Source organism: Medicago sativa, chromosome 3 (genome assembly GCF_051527215.1).
Source record: "Medicago sativa cultivar Bolivia chromosome 3, Bolivia_mono, whole genome shotgun sequence".
Lineage (NCBI taxonomy): Eukaryota > Viridiplantae > Streptophyta > Magnoliopsida > Fabales > Fabaceae > Medicago > Medicago sativa.
This window is the reverse complement of record NC_140751.1, coordinates 48,263,695-48,287,392: the sequence shown is the minus strand read 5'-3', so window position 1 is coordinate 48,287,392 and position 23,698 is coordinate 48,263,695. Positions and strand designations below refer to the sequence as shown.

The following is a 23,698-nucleotide window of genomic DNA, read 5'->3' as shown; positions in this document are numbered from 1 at the left end:
TCACAAGGAGGATGAAATAGGGTTATGTCTGAAAATGGAATTATGAATTTTTTTTCAGGGCAAAACTGTCCAATACATCTTTTACCCCACATTTAGACATGAGTTATATTCGAGATGGAAAATTGCTGTTGACACATTAGCTTTGGCTAGGACACACATGTAAAAGACGTTTTTACCCCTTCGGTAGTTAACTGGCGAATTATGAAACCGGCTGCAGTTAACTACCGAGGAAAACTTCGGCAGTTAATTGCTGAGGAAATCTGAAAACTTCAGCAGTTAACTGCCGAGGAAACCTCAAACCTGTTTTTTTTTTTTGACAAAAACCATTAATTCTTTTTATTCTTTAAATCTAAATTTTCCTTAAATAAATTTAATTCTTTAATCCTTTTAAGGAATTAAACATAATTATTTTTATGATTTCATTCATGTGATTTTGTTGCCATAAATGAAGAAATACGAGAGATGAATAATATCTGCAATCAGTAGTTAATGGACCTAAAATGATGATTCAATAAAAAAAAATGCAACAACAAAAACGTTACAAATGATAGAATAATTATATTTGTAATTATTAGCAATTAATTATAATATTTCAAAAAAAATTTGTTGTTGACAAATTATAATATTTCAAATATTATTCATCTCTCTTTCAAATAATTATATTAGTAATTATTCTATCAATAATACCTTTTTTTTTTGTACAAATAAAACCACTTCTCTATTCTTTAAAAAAAACCCCTCTTTTTAATTAAGAAACGTGATTGAATATGTAGTAATTATAGGATCTCATATTTTTTTATTTATGGCAACAAAATTATATGAATGAAATCAACAACTTTATAAAAAGAATCGTGTATTTAATGGCAACAAAATCCATATTTCTTCATTATGGCAACAAAATCACATTAATGAAATCATAAAAAGAATTATGTTTAATTCCATAAAATAATTAAAGAATTAAATTTAATTAAGGAAAATTTAGGTTTAAAGAATTAATGGTTTTTGTCAAAAAAAAACAGGTTTGAGGTTTCCTCGGCAGTTAACTGCCGAAGTTTTTAATTTTCCTCGGTAGTTTACTGCCGAAGTTTTCCTCGGTAGTTAACTGCAGCCGGTTTTATAATTCGGCAGTTAACTACCGAAGGGGTAAAAACGTCTTTTACATGTGTGTCCTAGCCAAAGCTAATGTGTCAACAGCAATTTTCTTCGAGATGAGTCGAGTTCGGATAAAAATTGAGTTCAATATTAACTTCGATATGGGACAAAACAAGGATAAGAGGCGGCTAACACAGGAACAAGGAAAAAAGCTGTGTTTTCTTTTTTAGCTTTTAAATATAACAAGAAATTTGTACCCAAAAAAAAAATATAACAAGAAATTTTTTTTTTTGAAGAAATAACAAGAAAATTGTTGTATACACATTTGATAAGGTTGAAAAACACGTGTAAAAGACGAAAAGCTTTCACGACAGTTAACTGTCGAATTATGAATGGAACCGACGGCAATTAACTTTCGAGGAAAACTTCGGCAGTTAACTGCCGATACGTATTGATTCAAATCTGGCAGGAGCTCTCTCATCCATTATTACCCTCCAAATCTCACACAATTTTTCCAATCTCTCTCAAAAACTCTCTAAAAACCCAAATCAAATTTATTTAACAAATTCACAAGTAAGTAAATCATAGTGCTATTAACTTACAATTTAGTTGTTATAAATGTTTTTTTTTTTGTAGTTTTTAAGTAGATTTTTTTTAAATAGATTTATCTGTTATAATTCATTTTTATAGTAGATGCAAGTTGATTAATTTAGTTAAAATGTTTGCATGATGTTTATATTATAGTTTATAATTTTATGGTTATTTTAAATTTTGGTGTTTTATATTTATTTTTTTATTTTAGTTTTTAAAATGATTTAAACGTAGGAGTATATGATTTATTTTAAGAGTAGATATAAGTTGAATAATTTTGTTATATTTTTTGAATTTTTACGTTTTGTTTTTTAGAGTAAAACATTTTAGGGTTATTTTTATGATTTTTAGGGTTTCTGTATAATTTGCACATCAAGTGTTTGATTAAATGTTTGAATGAGTTTTTCATTGATTGTTTTTAATTTCTTATTGTGTAGATCTGAAACAATGATTGATATGTTCGACTTTCATGCACAATTCAACGGCGGAGAACCTCAGAGGTTGAAGGTTCGGTGCCTTGGTGTCACGTTAAGAGGTCTAAAGGATCAACTGAATGAATTCAACCAAGGAGTCAACCCCGGAGACACAAGGAAGGTGGAATACGTTCGGTATAAATGTCCAACGCTCGACAAGGGGACAATATCATTTAGTTGGGTGAAATTATCGAACGACAAAAACGTAAGGAGCATGTTTTGGGAGCACATCATGTTCGAGTGGATCGATATGCGGGTAACGTTGCTGACATCAACTGAAGATATTATCAACAGTCTGATTCTGCCAGAAGATCGTGATTAGGTAGGGAATGCACCTTGCAACTACAACAATTGTCTTACTCTGAAATGGGGTAATTCAAACTTGTTAAACGGCAGTTCCCAAGCATTCACCTGACATTCCTATTGTTCCTTTCAAAAGATTAAATTCTTGTTAGGATGGTTTAGATGAAGGTATTGAAGTGTCCAGAAATGCACCTCATTCTTTTGACACTTGAATACCATCATTTAAACCAAGCCTAAAAATATTTTAGTCTTTTTAATGGAACAATAGAGATGTCAGGTGAATGCTTGAGAGCTGTTGTTTAGCAAGTTTGAATTTACCCAATTTCAGAGGTAATACAATTGTTGTAGTTGGAAGGCTCTACCCGAATGTAATGTAATGTAATGTAATGATAGGACATATTTAGGAACTTTATGTAATGTAATGTAACTTTTACGTTATGATGTCGAATTCCTTCATATAATTAAGATGAGTGTCACGGAATGCACCTCATTCTTTATGTGATGACTCATCTTATACGAGGCAATTTGATGTTATAACATATATAGTTGATTCTGCATAATACATGTTGTTTTGAATGGAACAATAATTTATTTATTCACTTTTCGAATTTATTTATTCATTAGGAAATTTTTATTCGAATTCATGTTAGATTTAATTACTCTTTATTCGAATACGCAATTTGTAATAGAAATTATTCAATACACGACTTTAATCGAAGGGGCAAAACGGGTTTCAAGGGCTTGCAACAAACCATACCAGGAAGTGATTTGTTAGTTCCTATGCATCCATTGGTACCAGCTCAGAGCTTGACCTTCCATGTAGAAGGAAGCAACGGTAAGTCTATCTTCCACAGAGGTTTGATGGTAGTCAAAGAACTGGTTTATTTTGAATATCCAGCCCATTGCATCAGTGCCATCAAATCTGGGTACATCGAGTTTCATACGAGGGGGGGTGGATTTGGTGATGGTGGTGGTGAAGGTGGTGGTGGTGGAGATGGGGTGGTAGAGAGTATGGCGAGTTGGGTAAGGATGGTATCGACCTTCTCTGATAATTCATCAAGTCATTTTGAGTTTATGGGTGCCATGGAAAGAGAGTAGAGGCAATGAAAGCACCAATTTGTTAGGGTTTTGTTCCTTGTTGGGATAGGACAAGGGAATCCTCCTTAAGAATTTTGAGAGAGACTGGAATAATTTTTCTGCTTGTTTATTTCATGATTCAATTTGATTCTTATAGCCACAGAGTATTGATCTAATGGCTGTTATACAATTGATCATACGGTTGCCCTTGCTACAGGGGAACAACTAACGGCCTAGTGCCAGCAATTAAATAAAAGATAGAGTAAAAACAGATGGAATCAGACACATTATTTGTCAGCTAGCGGTGACTTCTCCCATCCTTTGCATCACCCATTTGAATCGCCACTCACACATAGTCCTTGAGGTGAGCTGGGTTCTTGATGAGTCTCTTGGGCTTAGTGTTCAATTGGGCTGCAGATGGAATTGGGCTCTAGCTAACATCACCTGGGTCTAGAAAAATCACCTTGTCCTCAAGGTGATGTTTCTGTTGTAGCACGTTGATAGGCCAAACATCAAGTGCACGATCTATCGAAGTAGTAATAAAAAGATATCATTCCGACAGGGAGTTATGAATTCAATTAACTTTAGATAACGATTAGATGAAGGTTCTGAGAATAAAGTTTGGATTTTTAATTATAATAAAATAACAATAATAAAGTAAAAGTGCCTTGGGATTATTAGTTCATCCTAATGACAAATCCTTCACTAGCCAAAACCTTAACTTCTAATCTCATGTTTTACACCTTAATTTCTAAAGACCGGTTTCCCTTAGCCCCTCACCTTTCCGATCAAGTCCGGTGAGAGTTTACCCCTAGCAACCAAGCCTATTTCGCTGACTTGATTACAAGAAGAAGCTTTTAGGATTGAAACTACACATGTCTCAAGAATTGCAAAGACTATTTCACTGCCTTTGCAATTCTTGTCTAGATTCACTTGTTCCAATATCAAAGCTCCGCTTTCGCATTATGAATTGATATTTGAGATGATGGATTAACAATTATCAAACCCTCCACTTTCGTTTCCACAGTTTGATAATGGTTAATTCATGTTAAAACGGTGAATCTAGATTAGAAATTACGGTTACATGAAATTAGGGTTATAGCTTGGTTCGATTAGGATTATGTCATTAGACTTATCCAACAATCCCAAGACAAGAGAAGTTTACTCACTAACATTCATTGTAGACATAGAGAAGAAGGAGAAGAAGAAAAATATAAAATAAAGGAACAATAAAATAAAAGTGAACTTTTATTCCAAGAACAAAAGATGAATGTTAATGATGTTATACCCTAATTTTGGACCTAAAAATACTTGTTCAAAATTTTCTTTCATCTTTGATATATGTCTATCACTTTTGAAGAATTGCCAATTTACTATTGTTTACACTGACGTTTTACTCTGCTTTATCTCTCAACTTAGCTTTACAAATCTTTTAACTGTGTATTTGTCCATGTTTTATTGCATTTCAAGTCATCCAAAAAACATATTTCTTGCATTTTAAGTCATCTGATATGTCTTTGATCAATTGCATCCTTCTCTGCATCTTATTTCAATGTTACTTGCGAAATTCATGAAAAAGGGTATTTTAGTCATTTCCTGTATCCAAACTCATTTTAGTCCTTTAAAAATTGTCTAAGTCTTTTCAATTGGTTTGAATGAGTCCTTATTTCAATTCCATGTCAAAATCCATTTCAAAAATTGCATTTGAAGTCATTTTGAGTCAGTTTAGCCCCTAGGGGCATTTTAGTCTTTTCATGTGTTAAAACTCTGTTTAATTTCTAAGAATTGTCTCTGAGTCTTTTAATTTGCTTGTATAAGCTCTTGCTTTAATTCCTTGTTAAAAACCACTTTAAAATTGCATCTGAGACACTTCGAGTCATTTTAGTCCCTAGGGGCATTTTGGTCATTTCACACGAAATTTTGACAGAGAGAGGTTACTTTGAAGTACCTCATTTAAGTAATTGGTTCGTTTTAGTCCATTTTGTGTTTTTTACTGGTTCCACTTTACGTTATTTTCCATTTACCAATTTTAAATTCAATTTTGTTTTAATTTTTCATTTTTAGTCCTCAAGATTCTCAAAATTGCATTTCAGTCCTTCAAACTTTTGAAAATTGCACCTTAGTCCTTTTTTCATTTTATCTCTTGTAAAAATTTGGGTTTTAGTCCATTTTAGGTCAAACTTTTGTTTTAGAGTCCTTTTTAGGTCAATTGCAGTCCAGTCCTCCAAATTCAATAATTGCATATTGGTCCTTGCAACTTTTAATTTTTGCAGAAAAGCCCTCAAGTCCAAAAATCAGTCAAGGCCGAATCAGTTAAGGTCCAGGACACATGTCACCATGCCATTGGGTCTCAAGGACACATGTCAGTCTATAAAAGGAGCCAAATCATCAATGCACAGCACAATCACCATTCCAGAAACGACACATCATCACAGAAAGTTCTAACAAACTTTCTCTCTCTCTAAACCCTAGCCAGCCACCGTAACAAACTCTCGACCACCACAAAAACAATCGTAACCAACTCTCAACCACCGTAACAAACACAAACCCACACCAATTCATCACAAAATTCATATCAAATTCACCAAAAAGCTCAATTCAGCAATTATCATACAAAATCAGTACGAATTTACACGAATTCTCAGAGATTCATCAAGAATCTTCATCATCGAATTTGTACCTTCGCGATTCAAGCGCAAGCGCGATCACGAAGGATTTTTTGGAAGAGAAGAAGAGAGATCGAAGCAATTTCGAATCAGTGAAGAAGAAGAAGAGGATAACCGATTTATTTTCGGTTCCAGAACTTACCAGAAGCTTCAGCAAGGATCTTTTCGTTCGAATCTCCAAATAAAACCAGGTGATCCTCAAAACTCCTTCGTTTTCATCGCAAAAGCTCAACGAAGATCCACAAACACAAATAAACGGTGAATCGAAGCGTAAACTTTGAAAAGATTCGAAAAACTTCGAAACGAAACCCTAAAAATGTAAATCTTCAAAGATTCACCGTTTATTTCGTAAACCCAGGCTCATAATCATCATCAGTGAGAGAAATAGTGTAGATTAGGGTTTCATTTCAAAAGGCTTCAAAGATCCAAAACGTTTCGAAACTGTGAAGGCTTGAAACCAAATCTGTTCGAATCAGTGTGAATCAAAACATTTCGAACAATTTTCTTCAAAAAACATCAAGATCGAAACGTTTCGAACTATTTTCTTCGAAAAACAACAAGATCGAAACGGTTTGAACAACTTCCTTCAGAAAATAGCAAGATCGAAACGTTTTGTGTCCAATCTATGCTGATTTGTGGGTTAATTCATAGTTTACGGTTTGAAAATCATGAAGGAACGAGTGAAAAAGCATGTGAAGATGAGAGAAGACGAGAGAGTCTGAAGAGAAGAGAGAGAGATTAGGGTTAAAATGAATTAAACCGGTCCCTTATGTTTTTATATAGGTGTGAACCGGACTGGTTCATTCGAACCGGTCTGGTTCACTCCTGGACCATGTGCTTAACCGTTGATCTTGCTGTTTGATTAGATGTGTGGTCCTGATTCAATCTTCTGGTGTGTCCGTTTGAGCTTATCATGCGCCATGCACTCCCAGCCCTTAGATCTAGGGTTTTGATGGACTTGGATCAATCCAACGCCTCTGAGGCATCTGGATAGTCCAGGATCCATCATTAGCCTTGGGCTTGGGCCTGGATTTCTTACTGCATTCGTTTTTAGTGATTTGTTGCTATTTCTACACTGTTTCTTGCTCTATACACTCCTGCATGCTTATTTTTGTCCTTTAAAAATTCTTAAAAAAAATTCTATGTGTTCTTGATCATTTTCTTGACATTTTTGTGGTGTTGTTAGGTGTTAAATCTTGATAAAAAAAATATGTGGTATTTTCTTGTTAATTGTTTACTATGTTTGTTAAAATTTGTGAAGTTTTGTATGTTCTTGTGTCTAAAAATTCTTTAAAAATTCTAAAAAAATTTCATGCATATTTCTTGACAATATTGTGGTGTTTTAGTGATGATTGTTGCATATTAAACTTGATAAAAATAATGTGTGGATTTCCTTGCTAATTTTATGATGTTTTGTATTAAAAAAATTGTGAAAATTGCTAGATTCTAGTCCCAATCTTTTGATAAAAGTTTGTGATCTATTACCATATGATTTTGTGAAGCTTTGACCCCTGTTTGTATGTGTTTCTTGCTGCATTTAAATATGTGTAATTGGTTTCTTGTTTTACAAGTCATGTGAATATTTGGTTGTGAAATTAAATGCCAAACATGCCTAAAAAATGTCATGATTCTTGACTTGGATATGTTCTCATAATTCTCATATTATTGTTTGTGATAAAAATCTTTGAACATTGTCATGATATGGGAGTTATAGGTCATACACTTGTCTTGTTATCATGATAAATTTTAGGCATACTTTGCTAAGAGTTTAGTTACCTTTTTTAAGTTTTTTTTTCCACTTTGTTTAATGTTCCTTTTGCTTATAATTTTCATGCTATTATGCCTTATCCTACTAACCATTTCATTTCATGTTTCATTCATTCATAAGCATTCCTCATCTCACTTCATTTCTATAGCTTTAAAGACTTAGTATGTAAAGCCTAGGAATTCTTGTACTTTACTTTTATGCCTTTAAAATTCTTGCAAGACCATAGAATGTATCTAGGCCAATGATGTAAAGGACAATGGACTCTAATGATGTACACCGACACAAGCACCGACACTAGCACACACCTCACATGGTTACTTTAGATGTATGGCTAGGATATGCATGTTTAGATGTATGTTTAGGATTGCATGTTTAGATGAATGCTTAGGTTCTACACTTAGAAAAATAAATTTTCCAAAAATATATGAACAATATCACTCAAATCATTTTCTAAATAAACTTTGGGATCAAAATCCCATTGATTTTCCTTTTATTTTCTTAAATAAAATCTTAATGAATCTTAATCAAACTTAGAGTTCTTTTGCAAAATAACTAATTCAACCTCACAATTTCACAATCTTATGCCCTTGAGGCCTCTCTCTCTCATTCCTCAAAACTCCAAATTTTCAAACTTTAAATCAACCAACAAAAACAAAAATATTTTTGAAGAGAACTACGGTCGATTTGATCCCTTAAAAGGGTACGTAGGCAAGGAACCAAAATTCCTTCAATTCAAATAAAATAAAAATTCAAACACTCTTCTCCCTCCAATTCTTCACTTAGTAAACCTTTAGGCATAAATAAACACGTTCAAATAGCAATTAAAAATAAAGCGCGCGCGTAGAAAGTAAAGACGGTTCCTATAGGATACTATAGTCGTTATGGGTGCCTAACACCTTCCCGTAGCGAAAACAACTCCCGGACTTCGATTCTCAAGGGTTTTGCTTATTTTTTTCCCTTCCCAAGAAAAAATGAGATATCAAAGGTTAAAAAGGTTCAAACGTAATCAATGTTTGACACCCGAAAAACCAAGATAAAACAAATGATAGATGGCTACTCTATTTATAGTCTTATGTCGACTTAAAACCTAAGCAACTATACAGTAGAATGTTCCACAAGAAACCACGGGCTTGTCGGTCAAAACAGGTAGCTTATTCTTGAAGCAAAAGCAGCAAAAGTGGCTTTGGAGGGTGGCACGGCCGTGCCAACTATTGGCACTGCCCGTGCCAAGCTTCTGACTTTGGAGGATTATATTTTTGTCTTCAATCTTCGTATTTTTCACCCGAATCAGCTCCTAGTCCTCTTTCTTTTGCTCCAAGACTCAATCTATCAAATATTCGTTCCTGAAATATAATAATATGCAATTAAAGTAAAATAGCTCAAAAAGGAAATAATATTAAAATAAAATAAACTTAAATCTAATTAAAACAATACTAAATATTATATAAAAATAGACTAAATATTGACTCATCACACGTTACAATCTTCCCAGCTAGTGTCCTCAGGGGCAAGCCCTTTCCACTGAACCAGAACCATAGGAGTAGGTGGATCGGTAGTAGTATCCAGCTTTTGATTGATCACTGCAAGCGATTCCACCAAGGGATGGTTCTCAACTGCAGAAGGTGGCAGGTCATTGGAGGATGCGACAGGTCCATGATATGGTTTGAGGAGTGAACAATGGAAGACGGGGTGAATTCTGGACTGTGGTGGTAACTCAAGATGGTAGGCAACCTTTCCAATGCATTCAGTGATGCAGAAAGGCCCATAGAAGCGTTTGGATAACTTTGTGTCGGCAGCATCAGAGAGACTCTTCTGGCGATAAAAGGCGGAGGCGGACATACACCCATTGGGACGGTTTGGTGTGGGCAAATGAGCGTAAATATAGTTCCAAGATGCGGTTGTATACCTCGGTTTGACCATCAGATTCGGGGTGATATGTGGTGCTCATGCGTAGCTTAGTACCACATAGAGAGAACAGGTCACGCCAGAATTTGCTGAGATAAATTAGGTCCCTGTCGGAGACAAGACTCTGCGGTATGCCATGTAGCTTGCAAATGTTGCTAAAAAATATAGTGTCAACTTGGTGGGCAGTAAAGTTGGGTGCAAGAGGGGCTAGGTGGACGCCCTTGGAGAAGCGATCAACAACAACTAAGATGGCAGTGTGGGTATTGGACGGTGGTAAATTGGTGATGAAATCAAGTGATAAGTCTTCCCAAATGGCATTTGGGACGGGTAGGGGTTGGAGGAGGCCAGGGGTTTTTTTAGTTTCATATTTCATCTGTTGGCAAATTAAGCACTCGGTGATGAATGCCTTGACATCATTACACATGTCCTCCCACCAAAAATTGGCTTGTACTTTTGTAAATGTCTTGGTGATGCCCATATGGCCGCCCAAGGGGGAAGCATGGTATTCTTCTAAGATGGTTAAACATAACGGCAAGGTAGGGTCCAACCAGATTCTGTTTTTGTAAAAAAATGAGTCCATTTTGAATTTTGTGGTGTGGAAATGATTGGGGATTTTGTTGAATTTGAGTGAGCAAGGTGTTGGCTAGCAGCCAATCCTAGTTTGAGATGCTCTAAGAAGGTGAAGTGTGGCATAGAGAGAGAGAGAGAGAGAGAGAGAGAGAGAGAGAGAGAGATTCATACCTGAGGTTGTCTCTGGATGGCGGGAGAGTGCATCGGCTACGACGTTGGTTTTACCGGATTTGTATTGAATTGAGTAATCATATCCCATCAGTTTGGACAAGTAAAGTTGTTGTTCCGGTGTTTGAATGACTTGGGTTAATAACTCTTTGAGGCTTTGGTGATCGGTAAATATCACAAATGGGTGGCCAGGTAAGTACTGGTGCCATTTCTTCACGGTGGTGGTGATGGCATGGAGCTCTATGATGTAAGTAGAAGACCGTCGCAAGCAAGGGCAGAATGGTTTGCTGAAGAAGGCTATTGGGTGAGCATCTTGCATGAATACGGCTCCCATGGCAAGGCCGGATACGTCTGTTTCCAAGACAGATGGTTTAGAGAAATTTGGTAAGGCTAAGGTCGGAGTCTGGGTCATTGCTTTCTGGAGGGCTTGGAAAGCAGCAGCCGCTTCGTCGGACCAGATAAATGAGTCCTTACGAAGGAGATTGGTTAAGGGTAGTGCTATGGAGGCATAACCTTTGACGAATTTTCTGTAGAATCCGGTTAAACCAAGGAATCCTCTTAATTCCGTGACAGACTTAGGAAATGGCCAGTTGAGTATTGATTGAATTTTGGAAGGTTCTGGGAACACGCCATCAGTGGAGACCATGTGACCCAAGTATTCAAGTTGTCACTGAGCGAATAAGCACTTAGAAAGCTTCAGGAAAAAATTTCCATTTACCAAGGTTTGGAATACTTGTTCCAAATGTTGAAGGTGCTCCTTTAAGGATTTACTGTAGACCAGTATATCGTCGAAGAAGACGATTACAAAGCGGCGGAAGAAGGGTCGGAACAAATCGTTCATGGTGCCTTGGAAGGTGGATGGTGTGTTGTTGGGGCCGAAAGGCATGACTCGAAATTTATAGTGCCCTTGGTGGGTGCGGAATGTTGTCTTTGGGATGTCTTCCTCATGCATCCGGATCTGGTGAAAGCCTTGTCAGAGGTCAAGTTTGGAAAACCATGAAGCTCTGCCAAGTTCGTCGAGTAACTCATCGATAGTGGGCATGGGAAATCTGTCGCGGATAGTGATAATGTTGAGCGCACGGTAATCGACGCAGAAGCGCCATGTACCGTCTTTCTTTTTGACAAGCAACACCAGTGAGGAGAAAGAGCTATGGCTCGGTCGGATGATGTGGGAGGCCAACATGGTTTGAATTTGTCTTTCGATTTTGTTTTTCTAGAAATATGGGTAGCGGTATGGTCGGATATTGATTGGTTTTGAGTTGGGAAGTGTGGTGATGCGGTGGTATGAGGGTCGTGATGGAGGTAAGTTGGTGGGTTCAGTGAAAACTTTCTAGAAACGATGGAGAAGGTTTTGGATTGGTGAGATTGGGTGTGGGTCGGGTGAGTTTTGGGTCTTGGGTCAGGTTACAACTTGGATATGGAATACTTCAGAAGCTGAATGGGTTTGGACACATCTTTTGAGTTGTTGGGCCGAGACTGGGTTGGGCTCATTTGCTCTAATCCCGGTAAGTGTAATTGTTTTGTTATTGGAGGTGTATGAAAGTGTGAGGGAGGTGTAATCCATGAGTACAGGGCTAATAGATCTCAGCCTAGGGGCTCCTAAGATACATCAGCTCCGCAAAGTGGTAAGGAGTAAAATTCAATATTGAAGGTCTGTGTTTGTAGTGTGATGGGAATGGATGAATATAGACTATGACATTCCAGTATGCTACCATTTCCAACCATGACCTTGAGGGTATTTGTTGGATGTGAAGGCAGCTCCAAAAATTTTGCTAGACGAGATTGAACAAAATTATGGGTACTACCGCCGTCGATAAGGACTGTAACTGGGTGGTTTGAGACTTGGCTTCGTATTCGAATGGTGGCTGGGTCGGTACCGTCGGAGAGGGCGTGAAAGCTTATGTGTGCTTCTTGGTCGGGTGGTTCAGTGACAATGGTGTTTGGGTCAATATCGGAGATGAGGGGGAAGAATCGGTCTATGCATTTGTGTTGTGAGGTGAAGGTTTTATCACAGTTATAACAGAGTCCCTTTTCGCGACGAGAGGCCATCTCCTCCGTCAAAAGTTTGCGAAAATTAACACGTGAAGGTGTTGGAGCAGGGAGAAGTGGTGGTAAGGTGGAAGAGGAAGGAACCACAGAAAGAGGTGAGGGATTGTGGTTCTTACCCTTAATATGGTGGCGGTGGGCGGTGAGCTTGTCTTCCTAGAGCTTTGCAAGGGCGGTGGCCTGAGAAAGGTTCATTGGCCGGAGAGCCTGAACTTCACGGCGGATATCCGGCGTGAGACCGGAGATAAAACAGCTCAAGAGGAACGGTTGTGGGAGGCCGACGATGCGGTTTGCAAGTCGTTCGAACTCATGGAGATATTGGTTGATGGAAGAACGTTGAGTGAGTTTGAACATGGCACTGGATGGGTCGTCATAGTGACTGTTTGGCAACACGTTTTCCTCCCCAAAACGCGGGTTTTCTTTACCAAACTCGGTTTTCAACTTTTTTGTTTTGTTTGGGTACAGAAAACGTGCTTCTGTGAAACGCAGTTTCAGTGCAAAACGCCGGTAGAGATGAAGCTGGAATTCCTAGCTTCCACGGCAAAGCAAAATCAAGTTTGGGTTTTAATTTTTGGTGATTGATACACTTTACCAAATTACCCATTACTTTCTTCTCCATCTAACCCAGATCTTGCACTCCAACCACCTGCAAACTCGCAACCACACAGATCTGGATTTTCCTCTGCAACTCATAAACAAATAAAATCATGAAATCATTAAAGAAGGGATTTTAATTTCCCTCTGAATTTCACTCTGGTTGAACGGAAGAATGGAATTATTGAGATGGAGGAAGAACAAACAGTATTGAGAGATGAAAGAAGGTTTGTCGAGAAAAGAAAGGGACAGGCGCAGGAGTGCAGAAATCCCTTGACTGATAAAATTGTAGTTTTTTCTTTATTTCTTGGTTGATGTGTTTTTTGTTGAAAAAAATAATCACACTTCTTATTTTTTATTTTTTTGAAAATTGGTTGGGTTGTAGTGATTTTTTATCACACAATCAAATTCAGGTTTTGCAAATGTGATATAAAAAAAATTATGTTTGGGGTGTTTGGTCATTTTACATTTAAAATTAATTTTGATTTACACTATCCAAACAACATCAACTAATAAAAATCACTTTTAAATGAGTGTATCCAAACAAAAATCAATTCACATTCAACTCACTTTTTACCAAAATCAATTCTCTCAAACTCAATTCTATCAAAATCAATTCTCACCACCGCTATACCAAACACACACATAGTTGGAAGGGGCAAAACGGGTTTCAAGGGCTTGCAACAAACCATACCAGGAAGTGATTTGTTAGTTCCTATGCATCCATTGGTACCAGCTCAGAGCTTGACCTTCCATGTAGAAGGAAGCAACGGTAAGTCTATCTTCCACAGAGGTTTGATGGTAGTCAAAGAACTGGTTTATTTTGAATATCCAGCCCATTGCATCAGTGCCATCAAATCTGGGTACATCGAGTTTCATACGGGGGGTGGATTTGGTGATGGTGGTGGTGGAGGTGGTGGTGGTGGAGATGGGGTGGTAGTGAGTATGGCGAGTTGGTTAAGGATGGTATCGACCTTCTCTGATAATTCATCAAGTCATTCTGAGTTTGTGGGTGCCATGGAAAGAGAGTAGAGGCAATGAAAGCACCAATTTGTTAGGGTTTTGTTCCTTGTTGGGATAAGACAAGGGAATCCTCCTTAAGAATTTAGAGAGAGACTGGAATAATTTTTCTGCTTGTTTATTTCATGATTCAATTTGATTCTTATAGCCACAGAGTATTGATCTAATGGCTGTTATACAATTGATCATACGGTTGCCCTTGCTACAGGGGAACAACTAACGGCCTAGTGCCAGCAATTAAATAAAAGATAGAGTACAAACAGATGGAATCAGACACATTATTTGTCAGCTAGCGGTGACTTCTCCCATCCTTTGCATCACCCATTTGAATCGCCACTCACACATAGTCCTTGAGGTGAGCTGGGTTCTTGATGAGTCTCTTGGGCTTAGTGTTCAATTGGGCTGCAGATGGAATTGGGCTTTAGCTAACATCACCTGGGTCTAGAAAAATCACCTTGTCCTCAAGGTGATGTTTCTGTTGTAGCACGTTGATAGGCCAAACATCAAGTGCACGATCTATCGAAGTAGTAATAAAAAGATATCATTCACTCATCTTAAGTTCCTTATTACCCTCCTAGATTTCCCCACTTCCAACCGCCCTTTTCGGGTGTCCCTGATTTTGCAACATGTTTGTGAAACATGGCGCCGGCATATAAGAAGACTTGGTTGAGAAGATTCCTTTCAAATATATCTTAAATTAATATGATTATTTTTGAATAGACAAATGTTAATAATTTAGTGGCTATGTTAGTTTCTAGGATTTGATATACCTCCTAAAATAATTTGAGTGTGAAATCATTTGAAATATCATCAACCTCTTGTGTCATCTCTGATTTCGAAACTTCAATGTTAGATTATATGGACTCCCATATTTTCGACTTTGGTGTCTAGTTGGGATGATGAACAAACATGGGGACAGACAACTTTTAGCCGAGTTTTAGAAAACAGTTCAGTGTGCTGCTGGCCCATAATTGGCCATATGTTACTGCCTCTGCATGAATGAATGTTTTGGTGCACTGAATCACTTGGGGCAGTCTTGGTAAAAAGATTTTGTGCAAGTCTTGTATAGAAGGAATGAATATGATTGTACTTGAGGTTGAGTCTGCTGTTCAAGATTAATTTACATATTTTTCAGCCAAGTCTCTAAAAAACCTGTCTGGTTTCATGCTGGAACTAAAACTAATTGGGCGATGCTATTTGTAGCCAATGCAAAATTCACGAACAGGTCACAAAATGCGTTACAGCCATTTAGATTTGCCATTTGACTTGATACATAAGTGACTCGATACATGTTTGAAAATTGTTGTACGACTAGGTCATGAATCCAAATTTGAAAATGTAACAAATTTTATTCACATTTACCTGTACCGTATTGGTGCTTTAATGGGTGCTAAAGTCTAAAATAAAGCACCATGAATTAGTTTTAATGTAGACAAATATTATAGTCTAAAACCAAAACAAAGGGGACAAAAAATATCTTTTCTCATGTTATAGAATTCCAACGTGCAAGATTTTTTTACAGCCTTGATGTATGTTACAAGGATTCGAAAGTTACTTGCACCCAATTGAGTATGTATCGCAAAGAATGAAAAATTGTGCCCAATTAGCAAAGAATGAAAAAAAAAAAATCAAAATAAGATGCACTTGTTAATACGTTAATATTTGTTTTTTTTAAAGTACGTAGATCTTCAAGGAGATAGTGTTTTTTCTTGACCTTTTGTGGTGTATTTCTACCAATCTCTATTTTTTCATCATAAGAAAAAGCTTTGGGTAGAACAAAAATAAAAATCAGAACGAAAGATAATTTACCTTTTGATGTCATCCACATACATTAAAAATGTTGTAAACCATTTTTAATCCATTTTCAGCTGGCTTGTTTCAATCCATAAAGGCTATTCTTAATCTTAGTATTTTCATAGCAAAAGTGATTAATATTTCGAAACACATGAAAAAAAATCTGGGACATATATTAATACCACAGCAATGGATGTTACTCAGTTATGTCTGGATATAATAGACAATGAGAACTGTAAACTTCATGAGCCGGACGATTGGAATAGTTTATGGAGAGTGTGTGCGCCGCCAAAAGTTCATTATTTGACATGGTGTGTATGCAGGAACTACATTCTGCATCCCAACCTGTACGAGACAGAGAGAGCAACACATCCAATGACGATATGATCGGCAGAGATCAAAGACAATTGGCATGCTTTCTATGATTGTGAGCTGTTGGAGCGCTGCAGGCCAGCTGCCTGTCATAAACCAGCACCTTTAATTTGGTGGAGAAGGAGGTGGTTTTGAACATCTGTAGTAAGAAAGACAAGAATGTTTGAGGTCAAGGGGCTGCTGTCTTGAGTAGTTTATGGTAGAACCGCTTTGGAACCACAAATTAACACTCGATCAGATTGGCATTCATGTGTAAATGACATTGTTGGTTGTTTACAATAATGTTAATGGTTATTTGTTAGAGTAATTTTTTCTCCTTTGTTCGGGTCTGAACCCATGATCTTCAACTTCTTACCCTTAACTCAACCAGCTGAGCTATCCAACCTCCACTATATAATGAAGTGGTTTTTCATTAATTAAAGTTGTCCTGCAACTACAATCCAAAGAACATTCTCATAACTGGAGCAACATGCTTCATAGCATCCCATGTATACAACAGACTGGTCCAAAAATACGCAGCATATAAAATCATAGTTTTAGACAAACTTAATTACTGGTGAAATCTAAAGAATTAAATTCCTTAAATTCATCTCCCAAAGTTCATCAAAGGAGACATTGCAGAAGTGCTGACCTACATCATATTAACTGAATCCATTGATATAATAATGAATTTTGCCACTCAAACTTGGGTTGACAACTCTTTCGGAAATAGTTTTGAGTTCAAGAAAACAACATTTATGGAACTCACGTCCTTTTAGAAGCCTGCAAAGTCTCAAAAAATCAAGTCAAGAGGTTTATTCATATTAGCACCAACAAAGTTTATGGCGAAACCAATGAAAATGCAGTTGTTGGAAACCATGAAGCCTCTCAACTTTTACCAACAAACCCTTATTCTGCAACGAAAGCCGGTGCCGAAATGCTTTGTTATTGCTTATGGTAGATTATATGGTTTACCAGTTATAACGACTAGAGGGAACAAAGTTTATGAGCCAAATCAGTTTCTAGAGAAATTGATTCCAAATTTTATGCTTTTAGCCATGAAAGGAAAGAATCTATCGATTCATGGTGATGATTCTTGATAGATCTCTGGCAAGTGCACCAAATACTATCGAAGTAGTAAAAATATCGATCCCACGAGGACTGTTTTTAACTTCAATAATTCAATTTCGTTATATAATTAGGATGTGTAAAGTTTATTTTTAGTTTGCCACTAGGCAGAAGATTTGGTTTGATTTTATGAAATCAAATAAAAGAAATTAGATTTGATTAAGAAAATAAGAGAGAAAGATGAGATCAGATCCGTCGAATCCTCTAAGTTCCCCTAATTGGTCTACTGCACCTATTTGTTATGAACCCTCTTCTAGTTTACGATGATTAACAAAATAGCCCTAATCAATCCCTTGAGTTAGGACTCTCTTCTTAAACTACAGCCCCTAATTCCTTAGGTGGTCTATTAATTCTTGAAGGTTTTACCGAACGTTAACCTATTATCACTAACAAACGATTATCTATTCCTAGACTAACCCTGTTTATTAGAACAATTCAATTAGGTCTAAGTTGAAAGCCATGGTCAGTGGTCATTCATTCTCACGAAATCAAGTTATATGTGATCAAGATATAAAAAGCATTAAGAACAATTGAATTAAATAAACTAGAATTGAATTCATAAACAAAATAGAGTTTCACAGCAACATGTGTCAATTAGGGTTACAAAGATTCATCTCGGATCTAATCTCTAAGAGATTTAGCTACTCATAATCGAGTTTACAAATAGCATAATCAATGAAATAATTAAAACATACATGAATTGGTAAAAGGATGAAGAAATCGCCCTTCTAGCCGTCTCCGATGTCTCAAAATCGCACTTTGCTCTCCAAAATCGTAACCCCTGTTCTTCAGCTTGAGTGCAGTATTTATAGAAGTCATGGGCCTGACCCATCAAAATCGTGCCGCGCCTTGTATTATGGCGTGCCGCGATTTCCTCTTTACAGGAAGTGTGTAATTTTGTTTCAAAAATCGCAGCACGGCTGTAAATTGGCGTGGCGCGATTTCCTTCGAACAGACTTCAAATTTTAAGCTTTTTGCACTCCAGAACAGTATAAATTGCATGAGAACTCTATCAAAATGTCACAATAAGTCCCTAATATTACGTAATGACAGGATGTCATCACAACCCCAAACTTAAACCATTCCTTGTCCTCAAGGAATTTGCTTGCAACAGTGACAAACGACAGTAAAATAACAGTTACCTGACAAAACGATAGTACCCAAAAGTTCATTCTCCTTCTAGCTAAAGATGAGCTAGTTTGGCTTGTTCGCATCCACCAGTTCACAACTCCACGCATCAATATGAAATAGGGTTCTACCAGTCGACATGCAGGTCTACATATTACCATACGCTTGAAAAGTTTCTAAACATCAATCAAAGTCAATATCATTACACACTTTTGAGGTCTTTAGGGTTATAACGGGGCTTAGGTGAAAGGTGGGATATATTTGGATAAGTAGGCTACACAATATTTGAGTTAGGCATTCCTACGAAAGTTAAAGTACAAAATTCAATCCTTCATTCATTCACCTTGTGGAAATACAATCAATGCAAAGGTACTAGAGAACATTTTTAATATTTAGGGACAATCGAGTTTGAAGTTACTCGGATTTTCAATGTTTTGTCCCTTTTTCATCATTCAATTTCTCTTTTTTTTTTTGATACACCATTTTTGTGTGTATTTTGCATGTCAATTTCATATTTTTGTTCTCTTATTCTCTAGTACCCCCACCCCAAACTTAGTTGGTTGCAAATTCCAATAGCAACCCCAAACTTAATCTTTAGCAACATTCTACAATGCCTTAACTCAGAAATTCATTAAGGGACAAGTCCTAAAGTCTCTAGGCTTGTAATGTAGTTTGTCACCGAACAAAAAGTTCTAATCCTACCGGCTCACAATTGGTTAAGAAAGGATAAATTCAACAAATTAAAACAGGGTAGGCTTCAAAAAGGCTCACAGGACCAAGCACTTTTGCCTCAGTGTGTAATTGACAGAGACCAATCAATAATAGAGAAACAATGCAAGTTCTAGAAATGTAGTCGCATGGAAAACTAATCTAAATATAAGTAAATTGAAAAACAAGATTTGGCAATGAACCTTATGGCTGAGATTTCTGGGAGTATGTGACTACCTAGCAACGCCGTACACTTCGCCTTTGAATCAAGTCACCCCTCCTTTAGAACTTTTGGAACACCGTTTCATCAAACAACTGTTACTAAACTGGAATAGGTCACATGAAACAAAACAAATTCATTAATAATAAACAAGTGCAGGAGCAATTACAATAGGGAAATAAGTTCAATGGACTTCGACATTAAAAAGAAAATAAAAAGAAAATACACCAAAAGAAAAATGACTGAAAAATAAAATACAAAGCAGAAAATGCTAATCCATCAGTAGATCAGCCCATGTCCTGATCATCATCCGAGTGTCCAGCCCCCGGTGTCCTCAATCCTTCAAAGATGCCATCCCCTTGATCTTGCTCGGTGGCATTGAAATCGTCAGTGATTTCCCTCCTCAGTTTCTCAACCCAACACTCCTCCGGCGGTTGAACATTCAACAATGCATTAATGGCTTCAGGGCTGAAATCAATGATCTTGCCCCAAACAAAAAATTGAAAGGGTGTATCGGAAACCCGTGCATTTGCAAAGAATTTGACGATCACGGTTTTGTTGTTCGCTTCATCGATCATCTCATTCAACTTCGTCCACCCTCTCCTTTGTAACTCAGCCTCAAAGAACGGATAATTCACAAGCTTTGTGAATTCAAACTTCCTCAACCCCACAACTTCAAAACTTTTCATGGCTTTGTGGAACTCTTGGGCTTGGTCATTGATAAAATGAATGGCGTTTTTGGGTGGTTCGGATGCGGTACGAGGGCGTTTGGCTTTGCTTGTGGATGGCTTGGGGTTGGTGGCTTTCTTTGAGCGGGTGTTTCGTGGATTGGAGGCCATTTGTGGTTAAGGAAGATGGTGAAAAGGAAGTTTTGTGAAGTTTGGGAAAATTATGATGGATTGTGATGGATTGTGAATGATAATGGTTTGGATTGATGAATTTGTGATTGGATTGTGGTTTGATGATGTTTAGGAAGTGATAAGGTAGATTAAGATGGGAAAAATTCGTGAATGGGAAGTCTAGGGAAATTTTTGGTAGAGAAAAGTAGGAAAAATGGAATGAAAATGATGATGAATAGTGAGGTTTTTATAGGCTGAGGAGGAAAATCGCGCCGCGGCTAATATCAGGCGTGCCACGATTTCCTCAAAACAGGGAGTTTGGTTCTTTGCTTGTGAAAATCGCGCTGCGGCCATATACAGGCGCGGCGCGATTTTGGTCAAACAGGGAGCATGTTTTGCTTCCTCAGGCCAAAATTTTTGTTTTCTTGAAAAATGCCTGAGTTCCTTTAATTTCTGAAAAACTTTTGAGGAGAGAATCATGCAAGACATCAGTACCTTGCATGATTTTCTTGGCAGGAGGTATACTTGAACAAATTTTTAGACTTTCCTGCCTTGTATTAAAAGAAAAGAAAAATATTTTTGTGTTTTTGTTTTTGAAAGCAATAAAATCATACCTGAAAAATAAATAGTGGGTTGCCTCCCACCAAGCGCTTTCTTTTACGTCATTGAGCTTGACGTTTCAACCACTGTTAGGGTGGCAAATATGTCAAAAAGAACACATCATCCTTCTTCTTCCTATTGTTTGGTAGGAATTCCATGAATTTGTAACAAAGAAGTAGATGCTCCCATGCACTCACAGTTAAACCTTTGGAATTTAAGCTCTCCCACCTTAGAGAAGGACATGCATCCATTTGCACACGAGTGATTTCCTTAACCCCTGTTTGTTCAGACTTCGGGAAAATGTCAGCACTCCTCACTTTTGGATTTTCTTCCACCACAACCTTGTGACACTCAATCTCCATCTGAACCAGCTTCATCTGAGACTCATGTGCTTTCTCAACAAGATCACCACACTGAACATCAAACTTCTCAAATGAAACTTGATTTGACACCAAGAAGTCATCTAAAATATTCTGAAGTTGAGTATTGTAATCGATGTTGATCACCTCTTTCTTCCCTTCACCATCACTACCTGGTTGATTCGCCTCATAATGACCACAACTCGAGATTTTGTTGTCCAAAATTTTGATCTTAAAAGATAGCATATATTTTTCATACTGCAACTTAGCAATCTCTTCTGTGTCATAGAGGAGTACCCTGTCTATCATAGCTGCAAAACTTGGATAAACTTTTCAGTAGCACAGTACAATGAGAAGAAAAAAAAAAGCATAATATTTTTTTAATATATATATACAAAAATATAAAAGACAGAAATCCTAAATAATAACGTAATTGCCTTGTTGAAATAAATCAACAGTCCCCGGCAACGGCGCCAAAAACTTGATAGATCTCTGGCAAGTGCACCAAATACTATCGAAGTAGTAAAAATATCGATCCCACGAGGACTGTTTTTAACTTCAATAATTCAATTTCGTTATATAATTAGGATGTGTAAAGTTTATTTTTAGTTTGCCACTAGGCAGAAGATTTGGTTTGATTTTATGAAATCAAATAAAAGAAATTAGATTTGATTAAGAAAATAAGAGAGAAAGATGAGATCAGATCCGTCGAATCCTCTAAGTTCCCCTAATTGGTCTACTGCACCTATTTGTTATGAACCCTCTTCTAGTTTACGATGATTAACAAAATAGCCCTAATCAATCCCTTGAGTTAGGACTCTCTTCTTAAACTACAGCCCCTAATTCCTTAGGTGGTCTATTAATTCTTGAAGGTTTTACCGAACGTTAACCTATTATCACTAACAAACGATTATCTATTCCTAGACTAACCCTGTTTATTAGAACAATTCAATTAGGTCTAAGTTGAAAGCCATGGTCAGTGGTCATTCATTCTCACGAAATCAAGTTATATGTGATCAAGATATAAAAAGCATTAAGAACAATTGAATTGAATAAACTAGAATTGAATTCATAAACAAAATAGAGTTTCACAGCAACATGTGTCAATTAGGGTTACAAAGATTCATCTCGGATCTAATCTCTAAGAGATTTAGCTACTCATAATCGAGTTTACAAATAGCATAATCAATGAAATAATTAAAACATACATGAATTGGTAAAAGGATGAAGAAATCGCCCTTCTAGCCGTCTCCGATGTCTCAAAATCGCACTTTGCTCTCCAAAATCGTAACCCCTGTTCTTCAGCTTGAGTGCAGTATTTATAGAAGTCATGGGCCTGACCCATCAAAATCGTGCCGCGCCTTGTATTATGGCGTGCCGCGATTTCCTCTTTACAGGAAGTGTGTAATTTTGTTTCAAAAATCGCAGCACGGCTGTAAATTGGCGTGGCGCGATTTCCTTCGAACAGACTTCAAATTTTAAGCTTTTTGCACTCCAGAACAGTATAAATTGCATGAGAACTCTATCAAAATGTCACAATAAGTCCCTAATATTACGTAATGACAGGATGTCATCAATTCTAATGTTAGAAGCTATCTCTATTGTGAAAATATTGCTGAAGCTTTTGATATTATTCTTCATAAAGGTGAGGTAGGACATGTTTACAACATTGGTACAAAGAAAGAGAAATAGGTGATAGATGTTGCAAAGGATTGAAGAAAGAGGTCTGATAATCATGTTAAGTTTATTTATAATAGGCCTTTTAATGATCAGAGATACTTTTTGGATGATAAAAAGTTGAAGAAATTGGGTTGTTTTGTGAGGACTAGTTGGGTAGAGGGTCTAAGAAAAACAATGGATTGGTATGTTAAGAATTATAATTGATGGGGTGATGTTTCTAGAGCTTAACTCCCGCATCCAAGAATGCTTGCAGTGCAAGGAATTGAAAAATATAATGATGGCTCAGATTCAACAATGCTAATGATAACAGAGTTGTTACTTCGGTTACTTGGAAGAACTATTTATCACCGCAAAAGGCTTTGTTCAAGTTCTTGATCTATGGTGGTGCAGGGTGGATTGGAGAGCTTTTACGAAATGTTTGTGAGAAGGAAGACATAGAACTTGAGTATGGTAAAGGATGTTTGGAGGATAGATCAGAACTTTTGGTTGATATTAGGACTATTAAACCAACTCATGTTTTCATTTTTGAATGCTTCTGGTGTTATTGGTGAATTAAATATGAAATGGTTTGAAGATCTTAAGTCAGAAATCATTCACCCCATTGTTGTTGGTGTTTAA

At 36.9% G+C, this 23,698-nt stretch overlaps 1 pseudogene; it reads left to right on the top strand.

Moving 5' to 3' along the window:
• Positions 1 to 12,785: 12,785 nt before the first annotated feature.
• LOC146937869 (trifunctional UDP-glucose 4,6-dehydratase/UDP-4-keto-6-deoxy-D-glucose 3,5-epimerase/UDP-4-keto-L-rhamnose-reductase RHM2-like) lies at positions 12,786 to 23,698 on the top strand (annotated as a pseudogene).